The following is a 19502-nucleotide window of genomic DNA, read 5'->3' on the forward strand; positions in this document are numbered from 1 at the left end:
GTAACTCAAATAAAACAAGGTATACAAAGAAATAAGCTTATAATCCTGAATATATTAAGTTATGCATTAAGATTAAGTGATCCTCATGGGGTGGGCATGATGGTGCAATGTTTTGAGCTAGTACTTGGGACACCAGTATTATATATCCTTGTGCCTGATTTGAGTCCTAGAGATGCCATTTCTCTGATAGTTTCCTGCAAGTGGACATGAAAGACAACAGGGAGTAGCCCATATTTTTAGGTTCCTCCCTACCTACTCAGGAGATTTGAATGGAGTTTCTGGCTCCTGGCTTCAGCCTCACACAGCCATAGTTGTTAGAGACATTTCAGGGGGTGAAAGAGCATATATATATTTTCTATTTTCAGTTTACTTTATACTCATAAGATTAACCCTACACTGAGAGTTCAATAAAAAGAATGAAGAAAGAAAACATTGTTCCTCACCAGTAGAGACAACGGCTGTAAACAATCTGATAGAGAACCTAAAATCTAATGTCTTGGAGTGAAATGGAAATTTTGAGTTCTGATGATTGTTTAAATGTACATTTTATCTACTATGACTCATTTGTTGAAAATATGTTAACAAAATGTGTGCTATAATTATGTTACATAAGAATTGTTACAAAAATACACCTATACCTATTTCTTCTATAATCAGACAAAAATTCTAAGACAAAATATGATAGTAATTGGGGCCAGTGCTGTGGCATAGCGAGTAAAGCTGCTGCCTGCAGTGCCAGCATCAAATATGGGTAACGATTCAAGTCCTATCTGCTCCACTTCTAATCCAGCTCCAAGCTATGGGCTTGGAAAGCAGTAGAATATGTCCCAAGTCCTTGGGCCCCTGCACCCATATAGGAGATGGGGAAGAAACACTTTGCTCCTGGCTTCAGATTGGTGCAGCTTTGGTCATTGCGGCCAACTGGGGAGTGAACCAGTGGATGGAAGACCTCTCTCCCTCTCTCTCTACCTCTGCCTCTCTGTAACTCTGCCTTTCAAATAAATAAATATTTCAAAAAGTATAATGGAACTTTAAAAAATGATAGTAATTAAATTGCATTGATTTAATTTAATTTCAATCTACACTAGGGAGAAAGGAAATATACTTTATTCCCATCAACAGTTATATTTACTGGTTTGTGTGTTAGTCAATATTTATTATGTATAGCTATTACTTTCTGCTTTTTGTTTTTTACTAAACAGATACATACCTCTAAGTGTTCAGCTTCATATTTTTAAAAAATAAAGTCAAAATTATTGGAAATTTATTATTAAGATACTATCACACATAAATTATTGAATTCTTGAGCAATCTCAATTTTAAACAAGAATAAAGACAAAAATTCTTGGAAAATTAATCCTTTAGTTACCTATACCAAATAAACTACTGAATTTTTTAGCAAACTCATATCTGTAAAAGAATAACAAATACACTATTTCAAATGTAAAAATATGATATTTCCTCTGCTGAAGAATAGTGTAGTAATACTCTATTAACAGTGGAAAAATTAGCATAATATGTTTGTGATTAGAAAATGATTGTAAATTATTATATCAACCTATTCTGTGCAAACATGAATATCAGTATTTTATGAAATAACAGTAAATTAACTTAAGTATCAATATTTACTTATCTTGGAAATGCTTTATCTTTTAATTGAGTTTTTAAAATATACTTACTTGAGAGGACTGGAAGAAGGGAGAATGAGTTTGAGAGTGACAAAAAGAGAAAACTCCCATCTGCTAGCTCATTTCAAAAATGCCTAAAGTTGTCCTCAACTTGTGCTGAAACTAGGAATCAAGAACTCAATCCACATACCCCATTTGGGAAACAGTAACCTAACTACCTGGTCCATCACTACTGTACCCAGTTATCTGCATTAGCAGAAATCTATAATTTAGAGCACAAACAGGTACACCCCAGTATGGGATGTGGTAGTCTTAACAGTTAAGACTAATTTCAACCCTAATTGAATATTTTAAGAAAAAATGGCTATTTATTTGAAAGACATAGGTGATATCTCATTCTGTGGTTTACTGCCCCAGAGCCAGCCAGCAGGAATCTGGGAACTCAGTTCACTTAGCATACAATAGGTATCAGGAACTCAATTATTTGAGCCATCAACACTGCCTCCCCAGATCTGCATTAGTGAGAACCTGGAGTCAGAAGGCAGTTATCCAACCCGGGTACTCAAATATGGTTCAAGGTTTCATAACTGCCAAGCCAAATGACCACCCCCTCTCCATTTCTCTCTCATAAGTCCTTGCAATGTTCTCACTTTGCCTGAAATACTCTCCTATATCCAACTTCATGACTTATATCAGTTATCACCTCCTTCACTGCTTCCATGTATCTTCTCTGTGCTCCAGGTTTCATTATTTTATACACTCTTAATGTTATATGTCTGCTACCATCAACCATACTGAAAGTCAAAGGTATATGCTTTCTTTTAATATATATGAACAGCACACTATTTCAGTGAATATTTACTTAATGCCACTTTGTGTCTAGCATGCTTTTAGGTGCTGGAGATACTGCAGCTGGCATTCTAATAGGGGAGGACAATGAACAAGGTGAATTCCATGTGAGATGTTAGTGAGATGGTAATGAGAACGATAAACCAGAAAAGAGGGAGAGAGGAAGAGTTGGAAGGGGTCATGAGTTTACCTAGGGTGGCCATAGATGGTTATGACCTTAAAGGCAGTATTTAGAAAGGAGATGAAAGCAGTGAGAAACATGTTGCCTGTAGGAAGAAATCATTAACTCAAAAACCTCAGAAGCCTTTTATTAAGATTTATTTATTTTATTATTTGACAGAGTTATGGAGGCAGATAAAGAGAGAGAACCCTTCTATCCACTGGTTCACTCCCCAAATGGCTACAGCAGCTGGAGCTGTGCTGATCTGAAGCCAGGAGCAAGGAGCCAGGAGCTTCTTCCAGGTATCCCATGTGGATGCAGGGGCCCAAGGATTCAGGTCATCCTCCACTGCTTTCTCAGGCCATAGCAAAGAGCTGGAGGAGAAGTGAAGCAACCAGGATTCAAACTGGTGTCCATATGAGATGCCAGCACTGCAGGTGGCAGCTTTACCTGCTAGGCCACAGCACTGGCCACAGAGATCTTTTATTAAGAAAAAAACCTGCACAATTGAAAATAATGGCCTTTAAAATCAAATGTAAGGCCGGCGCCGCGGCTCACTAGGCTAATCCTCCGCCTAGCGGCGCCGGCACCCCGGGTTCTAGTCCCGGTCGGGGCGCCGGATTCTGTCCCGGTTGCCCCTCTTCCAGGCCAGCCCTCTGCTGTGGCCCGGGAGTGCAGTGGAGGATGGCCCAGGTGCTTGGGCCCTGCACCCCATGGGAGACCAGGAAAAGCACCTGGCTCCTGGCTCCTGCCATCGGATCAGCGCGGTGCGCCGGTCGCATCGCGCTGGCCGCGGCGGCCATTGGAGGGTGAACCAACGGCAAAGGAAGACCTTTCTCTCTGTCTCTCTCTCTCTCACTGTCCACTCTGCCTGTCAAAAAAAAAAAAAATCAAATGTAAGATTAACATCAAGGCTATGAGTGGTGTATTATAGTGTGACATAGAAATAACAATCAAAAGGAGGAAAAAATAAGACCAGATGTCCTCAGAAACCGCATTGGAAATGAACTTTCTTTCAGGAGAAACTCCAGGCTCAGATAGTGTCATCACAGTTTTTAAACTGTGACCTTTCTTACTGTGCAAGACTTTGTCTCATTTCTCTCACTGGAAGAAGTTCATTTGGCACACTGAGAAAACCGTCATCTGCAATGCCTTATCCCATATTGTAGAAATGGCAATATGGCAATATTTTTGCCTTTTCTTCCTTTATTTTATATTTCCACCACAATAGTGACTCCTTTAATTTAAACTAAAAACCATAGAGGAATGTTCCTGAAAGGATGGCAGCAAATTAATGGAGGTGTCAAAGACTGAGGGACAGGTTGGGTGGGGGATCAGCAAATCATCTTGACTGGGCTCTTGAACTTGCTGGTGGCTTGGAGCTGCAGCTGATAGGCCATTGGATGGATGGATCTTGACACTGGAGAGCCTGAGCACAAACTGGTTGGCAGGTCACTTGGGATGCACCATGAGAGCATGTGAGGGAGACCAGTGCTGAAGTACGCAGCATCTGTGTGATGGTGACTTGATGACTTGGGTATGTACATTTCCATGCACTTGGGGCAGGAAGTTTGAGGACTGGCAGCTCTGCCTCTCATCCAGTTCCCTGCTAATGCACCTGGGAAAGCAGTAGAAGATGTTCTAAGTACTTTGCCCCCTGCCACAAAGGTAGGAGATGAGATGGTGTTTCAGGCTCCTGACATTGGCCTGGTTCATCCTTGGCTGTTTTGGCCATCTGGAGAGTGAATTAGAGAGTGAGGGTGCAAGAGCAGTCACTAGTTATCTCTTTCTGTTACTCACTTTCTCTTTCAAATAAATAAATACTTTTTAAAGGAAAGTTCATCTAGAAATTAAATCCATTAAAATGAATATTCATATCCTTAAAATAAAATTTGTTTAAATCGTTTGAATTTCTTGCATCCTGTATATTTTATACAAGAATACTCATACCTTTTTTCAACTGAAAATATTATTATATCCCACTTATTGGTTAGAAAACTGAGAGAGATAGTACAACCTTTTCCATAATTATTACAGATCAAATTAAAACATGCAGATATATTATTTTGCCCATGAGATTTGAAGCCAACATTTTTCATTGAACAAAGGGTCTGATTAATTCAATATTTTGAGTTACCTTTTAGTGTTCTGGGAGACTTTTGTCACTATGATTTTTGCCCCTGAAAAGGGGAAAGCCTGCAGAGAAAATTGCCACAGGCACTCCTTAAAGAGAATTGTTAGAACTCTGTGTCAGTTAAATCTAAAGAGATTTCTGGTCTGATTCAGTGTGTTGAAAAAGAGAGCATAATTTCTATTCCAACATGCTCAGCCTGAAGTTTTCTCCATGGCCTATGGGAATCAGAGAAAGACTACTATTTTTGCCATTCCTTTCTGCATTCTGACACTGTACATGCATCTCTCAGCCAGATCTTCCCAGCTAAAATCTATTTCTTTTCATTTAGTCTGCCCAAATTGTAATCTGCCCAAATACTATATATTCATGATTAAGATGTCATACACATCATCCTTTTGAAATTAAGACTTTTAATTTCAGACTCCTTAAGTAGAATTTGAACAATTATCACTTTCTGTGGAAGTTAGTATAATAAGCAAGGGGGAAATTATGAATATGGAAGACGTTAAAAGGCTTAAGAAAATGGAAATACAGATAAAGAGAAAGAAATGGTAGAAATACTCAACCAAGCTTTCCTCATCGTTGAATAAATGACCTGACAAGTCCTAAATAATTCTATGTATATTTGTTACAGTTTATTACATTTCTGTTTGTGAAATTTTAATATTAACATTTTTCTTTAATCTTAAATTATATATTTTGAAGAGTGAACCAGAGGACTGGGGATTTCTGTTTCTCTTTCAAATAAAGAAATAATAAGAAATAAATATTCTTCTCATTTCATTGTCATAATCTTACTTTCACATATAAAATACTGTCTTTCATATAGTACACTAATTCTTAGGACCGGCGCCCATACGGGATGCTGGTGCTTCAGGCCAGGGCTTTAACCCACTGTGCCACTGCACCGGCCCCTAAAACTATTTTTAAATCAATTACTATGCAGGAGGATCCAAGATGTGTGATTAGGGGAAAGACATGCTGATTTTGACCAGGGGAGGTTTACAGAAGAAAAGGGTTGACTGTGGGAATGCTGGGGCGTGCACTTGCCTGGGGAAGGCGCGATGGTGGCCAGGACTAAGCACGATGGGGAGACGCAATCCGGCTAATTGGGGCCTTGGCTTGCCTGTCCCCTGTATGTTTTCCTGCGCTCGCTCTCGCCTGCTACCCCAGAATCCGCCCGCGGTCCCAGGTAGTCCAGCCTCTCCGGCTAGCCTACTGCTCCCTCTGGGCCCCGCCCACCCCCTCGCACCCCTGCGAGCCTGGGCCAGGTGGTGGAGGCTGCAGCGGCGCCCTGCCGCTGATTGGCTGTTGCGGTCGCGGGGCGGGGCCAGTGAGAGACTTTGGACCTCGGCGGTTTTCGCCATCTTTCCCGCCAAGTCTTTTGTGAAGAGCGGGAGGCGTTCGGTGCCGTGCTGCCGCCGCCTTGGCACCTCGCAGTACCCTGCCTTCTCTCAGGTGGACAGTTGGGGTGAAGGCGAAGTCGACGACGAGGAGGGGTGCAACCAAGTGGCCCGCGACTTGCGGGCAAAGTTCTGGGCTGGGCCGTCGTCGGCGTCCAAGAGGGGTTCTCTGTTCCCGCCAGATGGAGATGGGTCGCTGGTGCAGCCAGAGAAGCGCAATGGCGTCTTCGGGCTGCTGCGGGAAGCTGAACTCTGGCTCGGCGGTGGCCGGTTCAGGTCCTTTCTATTCTGTGTTCGCTGCTGTTCGCCATCCTCCTTGCCTTTCTGCTCGCCATCGTCTACCTGGTCGTTAAAGAGTTGTATGCTGAGAATTTGAAAAGTGAAGATGGCATAGACACTGGGCTGTTAAGATTCTGGACTCTGCTTATAATATCCCTAACTGCTGGATTCTCCTGTTGCAGCTTTCTTGGATAGTGACTTATTTTGATTCTTTTGAACCAGGAATGTTTCCTCCTACTCCTCTCGCACCTTCCAGGTTCAAGAAACTGACAGGACACTCCTTCCACATGGGCTATAGCCTGGCCATTTTGAATGGCATTGTGGCTGCTCTTTCTGTAGCATGGTGCCTCATGGAAATCCACACAGCAGATTTCTGAACAGAAACCCTATATGCTGTGAGAGAATGGAGAGATACATTTCAAGTCCTTAAGGAAAATTTGCCATCCCAGAATAATGTGCTCAGAGAAGCACACACATTTATAAATGAAGCTGAAACAAAGTCCTTCCAAGACTATGTAAAATGGAAAGAATTTGTCACCACTATGCCAACCTTACAAATGATACCTAGGGATGTGCTACACAGAAATAGGGAAAGATAACCAGCACAGTTAAAGAATGTGATGGCAGAAAATGTCCTAGTAATAGTTTGAAGGAGATCCAAAACAAACAATAAGAATACACAAAAATGCAAAGACCAATTCATTAGTTACCAATAATATATTTGAATGCAAATGGACTACATTCTCCACTTAAAAAAAAGACAGATACTGCCCGGTTGGATTAAAAAAATTACGTGCTGCCTACAAGCAACACACCTCAGCAACAACAATACACATAGACTGAAACTGAAATGTTGAAAAAAGGCATTCCATGCAAATGTAAATCAAAAGCAAATATAAGTAGCTACCTTCATATCAGAATATCAGACAAAATAGACCTTAAGTCAAAACTTATTTTAAAATCCAAAGGTATATAATGATTAAGGGGTCAATTCTACAGAAATATGTGAATATTTGTACACCCAATCCTAGAGTACCCAGCTACTTAAAACAAAATAAGGAATATAAAGGGAGACATTAGCTTCAATGCAATAATTAGAGACTCTAACATCCCACTTTCATCAATGGACAGATCAGTGAGGCAAAAATAATGAACAAACAGAGCTAACCTAACCTATTAACCAAATGGATCTAATTCCTATCTACAGATATGAACATTTTATGTCACAGCTGCAGCATGCAATGAATGGGGCATTTCCCAGAATAGACCATCTTCTAGACTATAAAACAAGTCTCAATAAATTTTTAAAAATTAACTGGAATTAAACCATATATCTTTTCTGACCATAATGGAATGCAGCTGGAAAGTAGCAACATAAGAAACTCTAGAAAATATACAAACACATGGACACTGAACAACATGCTTTTAATTGAACAGTGTATCATAGGAGAAATCAAAAGGAAAATTTAAAAACTTTGAAACAAATAATAATGAAAACATAACTTATCAAAAATTTTGGATACAGCAAAAAGTAGCATTTAGTGGAAAGTTTATAACAAGTAGTACCTCAATCAAGACATTGGAAGGACATAAAATAAATAATCTAACATTGCATCTCAAGGACCTAGAAAAACAAGAAGAATCAAACTCCATATTATTAGCAGATAATAAATAATAACAATTAGAGAAGAAATAAGAAAAAATGAAATAAAAATGCAAAAAAATCAGTGAAATGAAGAAACAATGGGGAGGGTAGCACTGAGGCATAGCAGTTAAAGCTGCTGCCTGTGGTACCAGCATCCCTTATAGATGCCAGCTCAGGTTCCAGCTGCTCTGCTTCCAATCCAACTCCTTATTGATGCCCTCGGAAAGCAGTGGAAGATGGCAAAGTATGTATGCCCCTGCAACCATGTGGAATACCCAGAAGAAGATCCTAGCCTCTGGCTGTAAATTTTCTGTTCTGGTCATTGCTGCTACTTGGGGAGCAAACGAGCTGCAGAATAATCTCACTTTCTGTGTCTCTTTCTTTATCTCTCTCTCTCTCTCTGTAACTCTGCCTTTCAAATAAATAAGTCTTTTAAAATGAGAACATAAGCAATTTTTTAAACCATTGGCCCAAATAACCAAAAATCTAGAGAAGACCCAAATTAATAAAATCAGAGATGAAAATATATTACCAGTGGCACTACTGAAATGAATCATTACAAATAATTAAAAACAGCTCTATGCCAACAAATTGGAAAATCTAGAAAACAGGGATAGATTTAAGGACACATATATACTACAAATATTGAGTCATGAAGACACTGAAAACATGAATAGACTAATAACTAAGGCAGATATTGAATAAGTAATAAAGACCTTACCAACAAAGGAAAACCCAGCAGTGTTCTACCAATTTTTTTAATTAATTTATTTTTAAGGAATACAAACTTACAACTTTGGGTATATAGTTATTCTTCCCTCCATACCTGCCCTCCCACCCACACTCCCACACCTCCTCCTCCTCCCTCTCCCCTACTCCCATTCTCCATTAAGATTCATTTTCAATTAACTTGATACACAGAAGACCAACTCTATACTATGTAAATGTTTTAACAATTTGTACACACATGCATACACAAAAAAACCTGTTTGAGAACAAGTATCACAGCTAACTCTCATAATACAACTCATTGAGGACGAGGTCCTGCATGAGGAGTTAGTACACAGTGACTACTGTTGTTAATTTAACAATTAACACTCTTGTGCATGATGTCAGTGACCACCCAAGGCCCTGAACATGAGCTACTAGGCTATGGAAGCCTTTTGAGTCCACGAACTCTGTCAGTATTTAGACAAGGCCATAAGCAAAGTGAAAGCTCGCTCATCCCTTTAGAGAAAAGCACATCCTTCTTTGATGGCCTCTTCTTTCCATTGGAATCTCAAAGATATCCTTCATGTAGAACATTTTTTACCACAATGTTTTTGCTTTCCATGCCTGAAATGCTCTCATGGGCTTTCAGCCAGCCCAGGAAGACTAAGGGCTGATTCTGAGGTCAGAGTATTATTTAAAGTGATTGTCATTCTATGAGTCTGCTGTGTGGACTGCTTCCCATGTTGAAGCATTCCCTCATTTTTAATTCTATCATAATTATTAGACACTTGATCATATTTATATGGTCTCTTTAACACTTAATCCTATCCATATGTTCACTTTAACACTTAATGGCCCAGCCCTGGCCACTGTGGCCACTTAGGGAGTGAACGAGCTGATGGAAGATTTCTCTCTGTCAACTCTCTGTAATCCTTTCAAAATAAATAAAAAATAAATCTTAAAAAAAAAAAGCCTCCTCCAGCATCCCTTGTTGTAGTGCCATGGCTCCTGACCCTGGCTTCCCACTGATGCCCAAGATGACAGCGGTACCGCTGCTGGTGCTTGGGTGCTGCCCACGTAGGGACCCAGATGGAGCTCACAGCCCCTGGCTGCAGCCTGGTCCAGCCCCAGCCACCGCAGGTGGCTGGGGAGTGGGCCAGAGGACAGGACCACGCCCCAGCCACCGCAGTGGGCCAGAGGACAGGACCACGCCCTTTATCTCTATCTGCCTCTCAAATAAAACAAGTGAATAAAAATGATAATTATTCTGCTACTGTTGCTCATTCATTACTAATTATACATTTGTCTATCAGGCTAAGCATGTGTGAAAGTGAAATATAGGCACATCTGGTGTCAGCTGTGGCTTCAGGTGCTCGCTGGGGGTCTTGGCAGGGACCCTCAAGGATATGGGTGGTCGAGTGCATCTCTGACTCTGTCCCCAGCTCTGTCCCCCTGTCTCTAACTCCCCCTCTGCCCCCTGTCCCCATGGTTGAGGCTGGAGAATCTGGACGAACCGGGTGAAGACCTTGCATTTCTAGGAAATTACAAAGCCTGCCCCAGCCCCTCAATTACCCTGTTTCTGAACAGAGATACCCCTCTCTCAACAGCAGAAACCTGACCAAGAACGGGGACAGCTCAAGCACCTGTGTCCTTTCCCTCCGTAGCAGGGACACAGACGTGAGCTGTGAGCCCCAAGGTGAGGCTGGGACAGGCTGGCCCCTGCCCTGGCAGGCAGCCGGTTCCCCAGGCCTTGCAGCTGAGACAGGGTGGGAGGTGACAGCAGGCAGACTCCCAAGGGAAGTGGATGAGCACTGAGGTCAGCCCCGCCCCCCAGCCGCTGACACAGACGCTGTGTGACGCTCTCTGCATCAATGGATGTGAACCTGGCGTGGCAGCCGCGGCGGGCAGGGCCGGCTTTGTCCCCCGCACAGCCTCAAGCACGAAGGCCAGGCTGCAGCCCCGGCCTCGGATCCCAGCTCTGTTCCTCCCGCTGCGTGCCCTGAACAAGTCCTCTTTTTCCTCACACCTGCAAGACAGAGGGTGCACGTGATGGTGAGGGCTGGGCAGCCACAGGGAGGCAATGCGGAGGCTGTGGGGTACTTAGACCAGTCCCCCAACTGTCCCTAGGGCCCCCTCTTCCCTCTGTGGTGCGATCCTCTGCATTCACAGAGCACCCCAAGAGTGGAGCTTTCTGCCCAGCTCCAGGCTCAGAACCACCCCTCAGCCCCATGGGGGCCACCACGACCACAGACACTCCCAACATCCTCAGACAAGGTGCAGAGCCCCAGGAAAACGTGCGTGAACTCCCCAGTGCCCTTCCAGGTGACGCCGAGGCCCTTCCCCCCACACTCCCTGCTGGGATGGATGGGCAGTCACAGGACTGCCTTGTGTCCCTGGCTGCGGCTGGGCTCCTCTGCTCACAGAGAGTCTCCTCCGTTCACCCTGCCCACCGGACAGCACTGCCCGCCCCCCGGAGGGCTGAGCCAGTCCCACCCCCTTCACCCTGCGAGGGACATAGACCTGATCCTCCACTGCCGAGCCCACCTTGTGACACGGGTGCCCCTCAGCACTCCGGCCCATGGTCTCCTTCCTGAATGGCCAGGATCTGTTCACCGCACTGCTTTCAGCTTGAGTCTGGTCATGGCTGGAGCCCCAGCCTGGGGCCACCTCGTCCCCCCGCCTTGCGTCAGATGACAGATCTCTGAACGCCCAGCAGGCACCGGGCTCTTGGTGCTGGGAGCGCAGCCTTGCGGAACAGAGCCGGGCTGAACGGAGCCGGGCTGTGCTCCCGCCCCCGCCCCACATCATAATGACCCTGAGCCTCTGCCCCTGGCCACAGCCGGCTCCCGCCGGTCACCATGGCCTTTGTGAACACAGCTGTGGTTTAAATTTAGCAAACTACCTCTGTCCGCGGGGGCGGCCTCTCTGTATTTTTATCACAGTGGGTTGCAGGAAAACGCATTTCGGGCACACGCGTGCACCCAGCTGACTTCCTGACAGCAGAACGAAGCTGCTAATTTTACAGTCTTGAACAGAGCCCAGCTGGCTGCCCGTCCTGCGTGGGGGGAGGGACGCGGTGGGGGTGCTGAGAGCCTTCCAGAAAGTTCTAATTTCAGAACGTTCCAGGAACACAGGGTACGGGGGCTGGGGGTGGTGGAGAGGGAAGGGCTCGACCCGGCAGCCAGCCCCAGTGGGAACCCTGCTCTGTCCTGACATGCACCACCAAGAACCTTCCAGAAGCATGAGAAGCACTTGTCAAGAGAGCCCCAAACTCCCGCCAGTGTGCCACATCCCCTGTCATCCTCTGTGGCTGACAACCAATGTGTACCCTTAGTTGCCCCGAACCAGGCCTCTTCCTGCCCTCTGGCCGTGGCCACGCTCCCGACGCTGGCTCTGAGTGCCTCGGTTTCCCCTGGCCCTCCTTGGTGGGGCCATCTGCGGCTCAGGCTCAAACAGGAAGCCAAGGGCACAGTGAGAGGGGCATGGCTGTGCCCCCAGGCCTTGGACGGGAGGATGCAAGCCTCAGTCCCTCTGGGTGCGCGGGGAGAGGCCGCATCCCTGGTCTGGCAGCCCTGATGTCGCAGCCTCAGAGCCGGCCACAGGAATGGTGGCCAGCCCGGGCCAGCCCTGGGAAGGATGCTTGGTCCTACGGGCGCCCAGAGAAAGCAGGGAAGCAGCTGAAGGCTAAGGGCAGAATCGGCACCCAGGTCTGCCCTGGCACCTGTGGATCAAGCAGGACTTCAATTGGCAGGTGCTCGGCGCCAGCCACACACAGCTCTTGCAGCACTTGCCCTCTCCTCCTCCGTGACCCCGCCCTTGCTGCCTGTCTCCCGCAGGTGCCTGCCCGTGCCCGCCCTGGCTCACCGTGTGCAACTCTCACAAAGGATGAGCCTTTCCCTAAGCCACTGCGGGCTGCCTGGGGAGCCCGGCGCCCAAAGTGGCCAGCTTTGAGCTCTCTCCCTACCCTGAAAGCAGTGGACGGCCTCCCCTCTTCCCTGTTGGCTTTGGACACCAAGCTTCGGTGGTTGCTGGTGCTTCAGGGATCAAGAGGGAAGCAGGGTGTCCTGTGGCACCAGCACGGCCTGGCCAAGAAGAAAGCCACGGTGCTGGGGCCAGCACCAGCCCTCGAGCTGGATTGACCTTGATCCGAATCCCAGTCCTGTTTCTCGGGTGCTGTGTGGCCTTGGACTGGCCACCCACCCTCTTTGAGCCTCCGAACATGTCCCCAGGCTGAAGCAAAGAGGCCAGTCCCAGAGGCTTGTTGGGTTCTCCGTGAGGGGGGAAAGGCAAGGCCGGCCTGGTCACTCCTGCCGCATGGAGACCCGAAAGTCCCAAGATGGGTGGGGAATCACCTAGGTCCCTAGCTGGCCAGGGCTGAAGAAGCTGCCGGGCTCCCACCAGATCCCCACCTGCAAACCCACAGAAGCCCCAGTCCCACCGCTATCCAGCCTGTATCTGCTGTCAGTGCAGCCTGCCCCAGCCCTCCTGGGCGTGCATGGAAGAGGCAGGCCATGCACTGCTGACCTGGGAGTTTGTGAGGCTCTGGAGCGGTCTGCTCTGCACACCAGGACTGCAGCCACCTCCAGACTTCACACTGCACAGAAATCCGCAAGGCCACACTGTATGGCTACAGGGTGGGCCCCGGGCCTTCCCCAGCCATGGCCACCCGGCTTCCACAACCCCCACGGAAGGGCAGAGGACTGACTGCAGCTCACCACCATAGACCCTGTGCACCTAGCACTTCTCCAGCCTCATTGTCCAGCAGATAACAGGGCCTGGCCAGGACACCCAAAGGCTGGACATGGGTCACAGCAGCCAGAAGTGAGGAGTGCTTGTGTGGTTGGGCTCCCAGGCAGGAGGCCCCCACTGTGCACCCTGCTCCTTCCCCGGGCCTCACCTGCTCCCTAGCACACTGGAGCTGGCTGGGTCCAGCCAGATGTCCACCACAGACACCTGGCCTTAGTCATTCTGCATTCCACGTCTCACTACTGGGGTCATGCACATGGGCCCTGGGTCCACCCCTCAGCCCCATTTTCCTTTTTGGTTTGCGAGATACAGAGAGACTAAGAGAGAGAGATCTCCATCTACTGCCTCAGCCCCGAAGCCTGTAACACAAAGGTCTGCACTGCCAAGGCCAGGAGCCGAGCATTCCCTCCCTCCAGGTCTCCCATGTGCTTGGGCCACCCCAGCTGCCTCCCAGGCTGCCCATCAGCAGGGAGCTGCAGTCAGCTGGGATTCGAACTCAGGCACTCCAAGGTGGGTCAGCAGCATTTAACCACCAAGCCAACGCCCACCTCCCGCCCCACTGCAGACCTCACCCCATAGCAATCCGCTCCCAACACAGCACCCACCACCCAAAGCCCCCCGCATGGCACCGCTGGCTAGGACCCTGTTCTGGGTGCCCTTGGCTTCTCCAGCCTGGTGGTCCCAACTGCAGACTTGGGAAGGTGTCCACTGGGGCACCCCGGCTCCTAGCCCACTTCAGCAAACAGCAGCAGCTCAACTGATCAGCACCATGGTCTCAGTTGGTCCCACAGAACCAAACACAGAAACAGGACACTTGCCCCTTCTCTGGGTCCACGGGGGTCCTGGCCATCACCCACATGCTGCACTCAGGCAAAGCTCATGCTGAGCAGCAGGGGGCACCCTGGAGCAGACGACAAGGGCATGGGGCTACAGGAGGGTGCACAGAAAGCCGGGGACCCGAGCTGAGAACCAAGGGCATGCACTCATGTCTCCAAGGGCGCTATGACCAGGTCCACCAGGTCTACAGCACGGGCCCCACCCCAGCCGCAGCCGGAGGCCCGTCTCCTCCGCCTTCTATGGATGGAGAAACCCATGCAATGGCACGAAGTGATGTGCTCATGGGTGGGTGAGCTGAGATCAAAGCTCTGACCCCTACCCTGGCTTTGCCCTGCCCATGGGCCCCTGCCAGGAGTGCCTTGCAGGGCATCTGGCCGCCTCCTCGGAGCCCCCAGGGTGGCAGCCCCATCGTCCTCTGCTGACACCCATGCTGGGGCTCCTCTGGGAAGCCCAGTTTTATTCTTCGGAGCTGCAGACACGGAGACGGGCAGGTGTCGTCGTGCGTCTCGCAGGTGGCCTGGCATCTGCGGAGGCCTCGTTAAGATGCAGGCACCGATTAGAGTGGGGAGCAGGGAGGACGACGGGTGATGCTGTGGGGTCCCAGATCACACTGCAGGAAGCAGGAGTGGGGGAGGTCAGCAGGGGTCACAGGTGATGAGGAACACGTGGGTGGCAACTTTTCTCGTGCTCGGCACGCACTAGCGCGATGGCGAACACCCGCCGTTGTCCCGGGTGGTCACCCAGGGCTCACGGCCACCGCGCAGAAGTGAGACTGGAGTGGCCAGGCCGGTAGCCATAGACCGATGGGTGAGGTGGGGTCCGGGCGGGGGGCGCAGGGTGCAGGATGGGGCCAGTGCAGCACCTGCAGCTCCTTCCGCATTCAGAGACCTGCGCGCTAAGGGAAGAGAGTGGAGGCAGTAATTATTTTATTAAGGACAAGGAAATGATGTGTAATTTAATTTGAGGAAAGAACCGGGCTGCCGCTCGGATCACCGCTTCCTTCGGCCTGACAGCACCTTCGCCCTGATTCCTGTGGCGCTTCTCCAAGGAGCTTCCAACAAACTCTCTCTCTGCCTTCAGCCCCGGGTCAGGGATCCTGGCAGGAGGGGGACGGGGGAGGGGAGACAGCAGAGAGTGCTTGATTGGCAGCTGGCTGGCAGGGTCGCGACCTCAGGCCATAGGTGCCCTTGTGGAGCTCCTGGCCAGCCAGGAGCCTTCGGCCATACAGGGACCGCGGTGCTCAGCGAGTGCTTCCCCACACCCACACCCACACCCACACCCACACCCACAGATGTTCCTGCACACATGCATGTTCCCCGGGCACGGAAAATCTCCTGGGGGGGTTGGGGGGGTGGGGGGGTGGGCGGCGCTGCAGGCACACGGAGCTAAGTGGGAAAGTCCTCTGGCCGTGGTGTGTTGTTGGGAGTAGATCCGACCCTCCAAGCCAGGAGCCGGCACCTCAAAGCACCTGGGACCCTGGGGCCTGGCTGCTGAGCACCCGCGGGTCTCCACAGAGCAGCACTCGGCTCCCTCAGATGGCCCGGGCTGGATTGCGCCCCACGCGGGGGCCATGGAGTGAGGGGACCAGGCCTCCCCCGCAACCCTGTGAGCACCCTGCAGGGAGCAGGCAGATGGGTTCCAGGAGACAAACACCATGAGGAGCCCCAGACCATTGACCCCACCTGCTGAGGCTCTGACTCAGTAGGAACCTGTGGTGCCCAGGGCTCCTGAGAGGCAGGGGGCAGGGAGGGGGCAGCGACAGTGACCACAGCTCCCAGCCGGCCTGCAGGCCCGAGGGGGCATGGCCAGCGCTTCCAGAGGGCTGCACGGGAGATTGGGGGCGAACACGTTTCTGACCGGTGGAATTTTCCCCTGGGAAGGGCTGGTGGGGCTGTGACCTGGTAGAAGCCAAGAGTCCACACAAGGCATCCCTACATGGCGCCCGGTGACTCAGCACACACAGGACAGCAGGTAGGCTGTGAGCCCGCTTCCGTGGTCTCCGCTGAACTGTGGCCCTGGCCAGCCGTACGCACACGCAGGGATCCAGGTGGCCGTCACTCTGTGAGAGTCCACGCACCACGGGGGACTTCCACAGAAGACCCTGACTTACTAGTGTTATTTGCAAACTGTGCATGCTCATTTTGTGGTACACACCTAAGCCTGGGTGTGTGAGGGCTTCCTGGAGGCAGAGGCAGGAGGGCAAAGAGGGGCCCCACCAGACCAGCAGTGTCAGCATCCAGCTGGGAGCTAGAAAGCTCCTCCTCTCTTTTTCTCCAGCTCTTCGGAGGCTGCAGCAGTCCTGGTGGTGCCAACAGAGTGGACACCCTGGCCGTGCCCAGCCGCCAGCATTTCCAGTGGGCCAGCAGGGGCTGGGGGGCCAAGCTCTCCCACCAGCATTTCCAGTGGGCCAGCAGGGGCTGGGGGGGCAAGCTCTCCCACCAGGCAAGGTCAGAGAAGTGCAGCTCCCCAAGGAAGCAGGGCTCAGGGCAGGGCTCAGCCGCAGGGTAGGGAGGAGAGAGAGGCCCAGGGAGGGGAACTGAGAGGTGGAGCCTCTGGGACCCCACCCACACTGAGCAATCCAGACAGGGCCTTATCTCTGACAGCACCCTGTGTGGCTGCCCAGGGGGCATGGCCAGGTGGGCTACAGAGTCCTGGCCCACCACGGCATAGAGAAAGGAACTGGGTTAAAGCCCATTTTACAGGTGAGTCAGCTGAGGCCAGGAGGGGCCGTGCCCAGCAGCTGGGCTCCAGGACTCAAATCCAAGGTCTCGCCTCTTCCTGCACACCCCTCACAGTCCCTCTGGCCTCTGCACAGGGCGGGGGGGGCGGTGACGCCAGGCGGTGGCTCCGAAATGCCTCGCTGCTGCCCCCGATGCCCGGGCAGCCCCTGCTTATGCCAGGCCTGAGCTCAGGCCCAGCCAGCACCTGAGCCTCTGCATGAAGCACCCTGGCCCATTGCAGCCTCACTAGGCCAGGCCTCTGTCTGAGGCCTGTCCCACCTGTGCCCTGAGAAAGGACACCCAGGTTGGAGCTGATGAGTGAGTCAGTGGCAGTGAAGCCACGTTACGTGGGCCTCACGCTCGCCGAGTCACCCCTGAGTTTTAGGTGGCCGGAGCTCTGTCCCAAACGCAGCACCCAGGAGCACCATGGGCATCAAGGGCTGGGCGGGGCAGGGGAGGAGGAAGGGAAGAAGGGGAGCAGCTCCATCCAGCTGCCCCAGGCCCTGGGCTCTACAGGAACCTGCCTGGCCCCGCCCCCACGCCACTGCAGAGAGCCCTCCCCTGCAACAGTCCTGCTGCTCACTGCTGCCCCCCTCCCTCCAGTGCCAGGCCTCGGGGACCCCGGCTTCCCCTTCTTCTGCTCCCTGGAACCAGCGCCTCTCCCAGGAGCTCTCAGAAGCACAGCCCCACAAGGGCACCCTGGGAACCACCAAGGCTTCAACAACCACCTCAACTCTTAGGCGCTGAGTCCCTAAGACCACGTTCATGTCCTGAAGAAGGTGGAACTGTCACACCACAATGGTCCTCAGAGCTGGGGGCTTCAGGAGCTGATGCAGCCGAGTGGGGTCATGAGAGCGGAGCCAGGGACATGGACATGGACACGGACATGAGTCTCCCAGCCTCTTGCACCATGTGCATCCCCAGGCCATGGTCAAAGCTGAGCTGTGCTCTCTGGAGGTAGGGGGCACCTCAGGGACTCCATCCCAGGGACCAACACTGAGCAACACAGGCAGCAACCTACCATGGCCAGCGCCAGCTTGGCTCTGGGGGAGCCTGCAGCCTCTGAGGGCTGGCAGTTTGGGGGTCCCAGGGGTGCAACCTGGTCGGCCTCTCTCCAGAGGCCCATCACTCAGTGGATCATGTCCATCCCTGCCCCACCCTTCCCCCTGTGGCAACAGGACACAGCAAGTCAGGCAGAAACACCTGCCCTGCTGCCATCTCTGGTGGCCCACAACTGCAGGCTCGCAGTATGCACTGGAAGTCACGCTCCCGGGCGACAGCCACTCGGGGCTGGGGCACTGCTGGCCCCAGCCTCTGCCTCAGGCCTGCTGACATCCTTTCAAGACAAAGGCCCCAGCACGGAGGCTGGGACTCACGCCACACATGGCTGGCGCTTGGGAAGCAAGATCCTGGGACCACCTGCAGACTTACTGTGTGTGTGTGACATAGCCCGTCAGTCATTCGACACACACCTGCTGTGTGCCTGCCGCAGGCTGGCCCCAGAGAGGTCTAGAACACCCAGGAGCAGGGTGGTTGGAGAGGCTCCTGCCTGTGTGCTGGGGGTCTGTGTCCCCAGGAGCATGAGACCCAGGCCCCCAGGTGTGTCCTCCACCCCACCCCTTTCCACTCCCCTCCCCACAGCCTGGGGGCACACAGTTGCCCAGGCCAACAGCTCACAAATACAAGGTTGGAGCAGGAGGAGGCCACGGGAGCCCAATGCCTAAGTGCAGGACAGGTCCCCAGAGACAAGGGCACCCGGCACTGCCAGGGCCTGCGTCTGCTGCTCCTGGGGCAAACAGCCAAGTGCCTGCTCCTAAAACCACTTCCTGTGCCGGGTGGACCCAGAGCTGCTGGTCACAGAGGCCACGGGGAGGGTGCATGGGGGTCTCCCTGGCACCCCTTGCCCCCCCGCCCCCCACAATACCACGAAGCCTCTTACCAGTGACTCTGGTCCCAAGAGGAAGTGCCCCGTCCTCTAGGCAGGCAGGTGTGTGTACATGTACACAAACACACATGCACACACACAATCACACAGGGTCCTGGACAGGAAACAGAGAGTAGGAGACGCACACACAAAGCAATTCGATGGTGTACCTGAACGCAAGAGGTGTCCACCCTGAGCTTGCAGCCTCCGGCATGGGGAGCCAGTGAGTGTCAGTTGTTCAAGACCCAGTGTGCGGGTGCTGTTGTGACAGCTGGGCTGACTGACCAACGCCAAACACCTATGCGTGCCAAACACCATGTGGCCAATGTGCGTTAACTCGTCCCAGCCCCTGGCAAGCCTACGAGACAGCTGCTATTGTTAATCCATCTTACAGACACAGAAACCAAGGCGCAGAGCAGGCAGGTGAGCAGCTGGACACTGGGGATGGAGGGGTGACCGCTCCAGG

At 51.1% G+C, this 19502-nt stretch overlaps 1 pseudogene; it reads left to right on the forward strand.

The window, feature by feature from the left end:
- Nucleotides 1–5857: 5857 nt before the first annotated feature.
- Nucleotides 5858–7018, forward strand: LOC149121679 (ADP-ribosylation factor-like protein 6-interacting protein 6 pseudogene; annotated as a pseudogene).
- Nucleotides 7019–19502: the final 12484 nt, after the last annotated feature.

The sequence above is a fragment of the Oryctolagus cuniculus genome, chromosome 16, assembly GCF_051225735.1.
Source record: "Oryctolagus cuniculus isolate XC-2025 breed Fujian yellow rabbit chromosome 16, ASM5122573v1, whole genome shotgun sequence".
NCBI classification, from domain to species: domain Eukaryota; kingdom Metazoa; phylum Chordata; class Mammalia; order Lagomorpha; family Leporidae; genus Oryctolagus; species Oryctolagus cuniculus.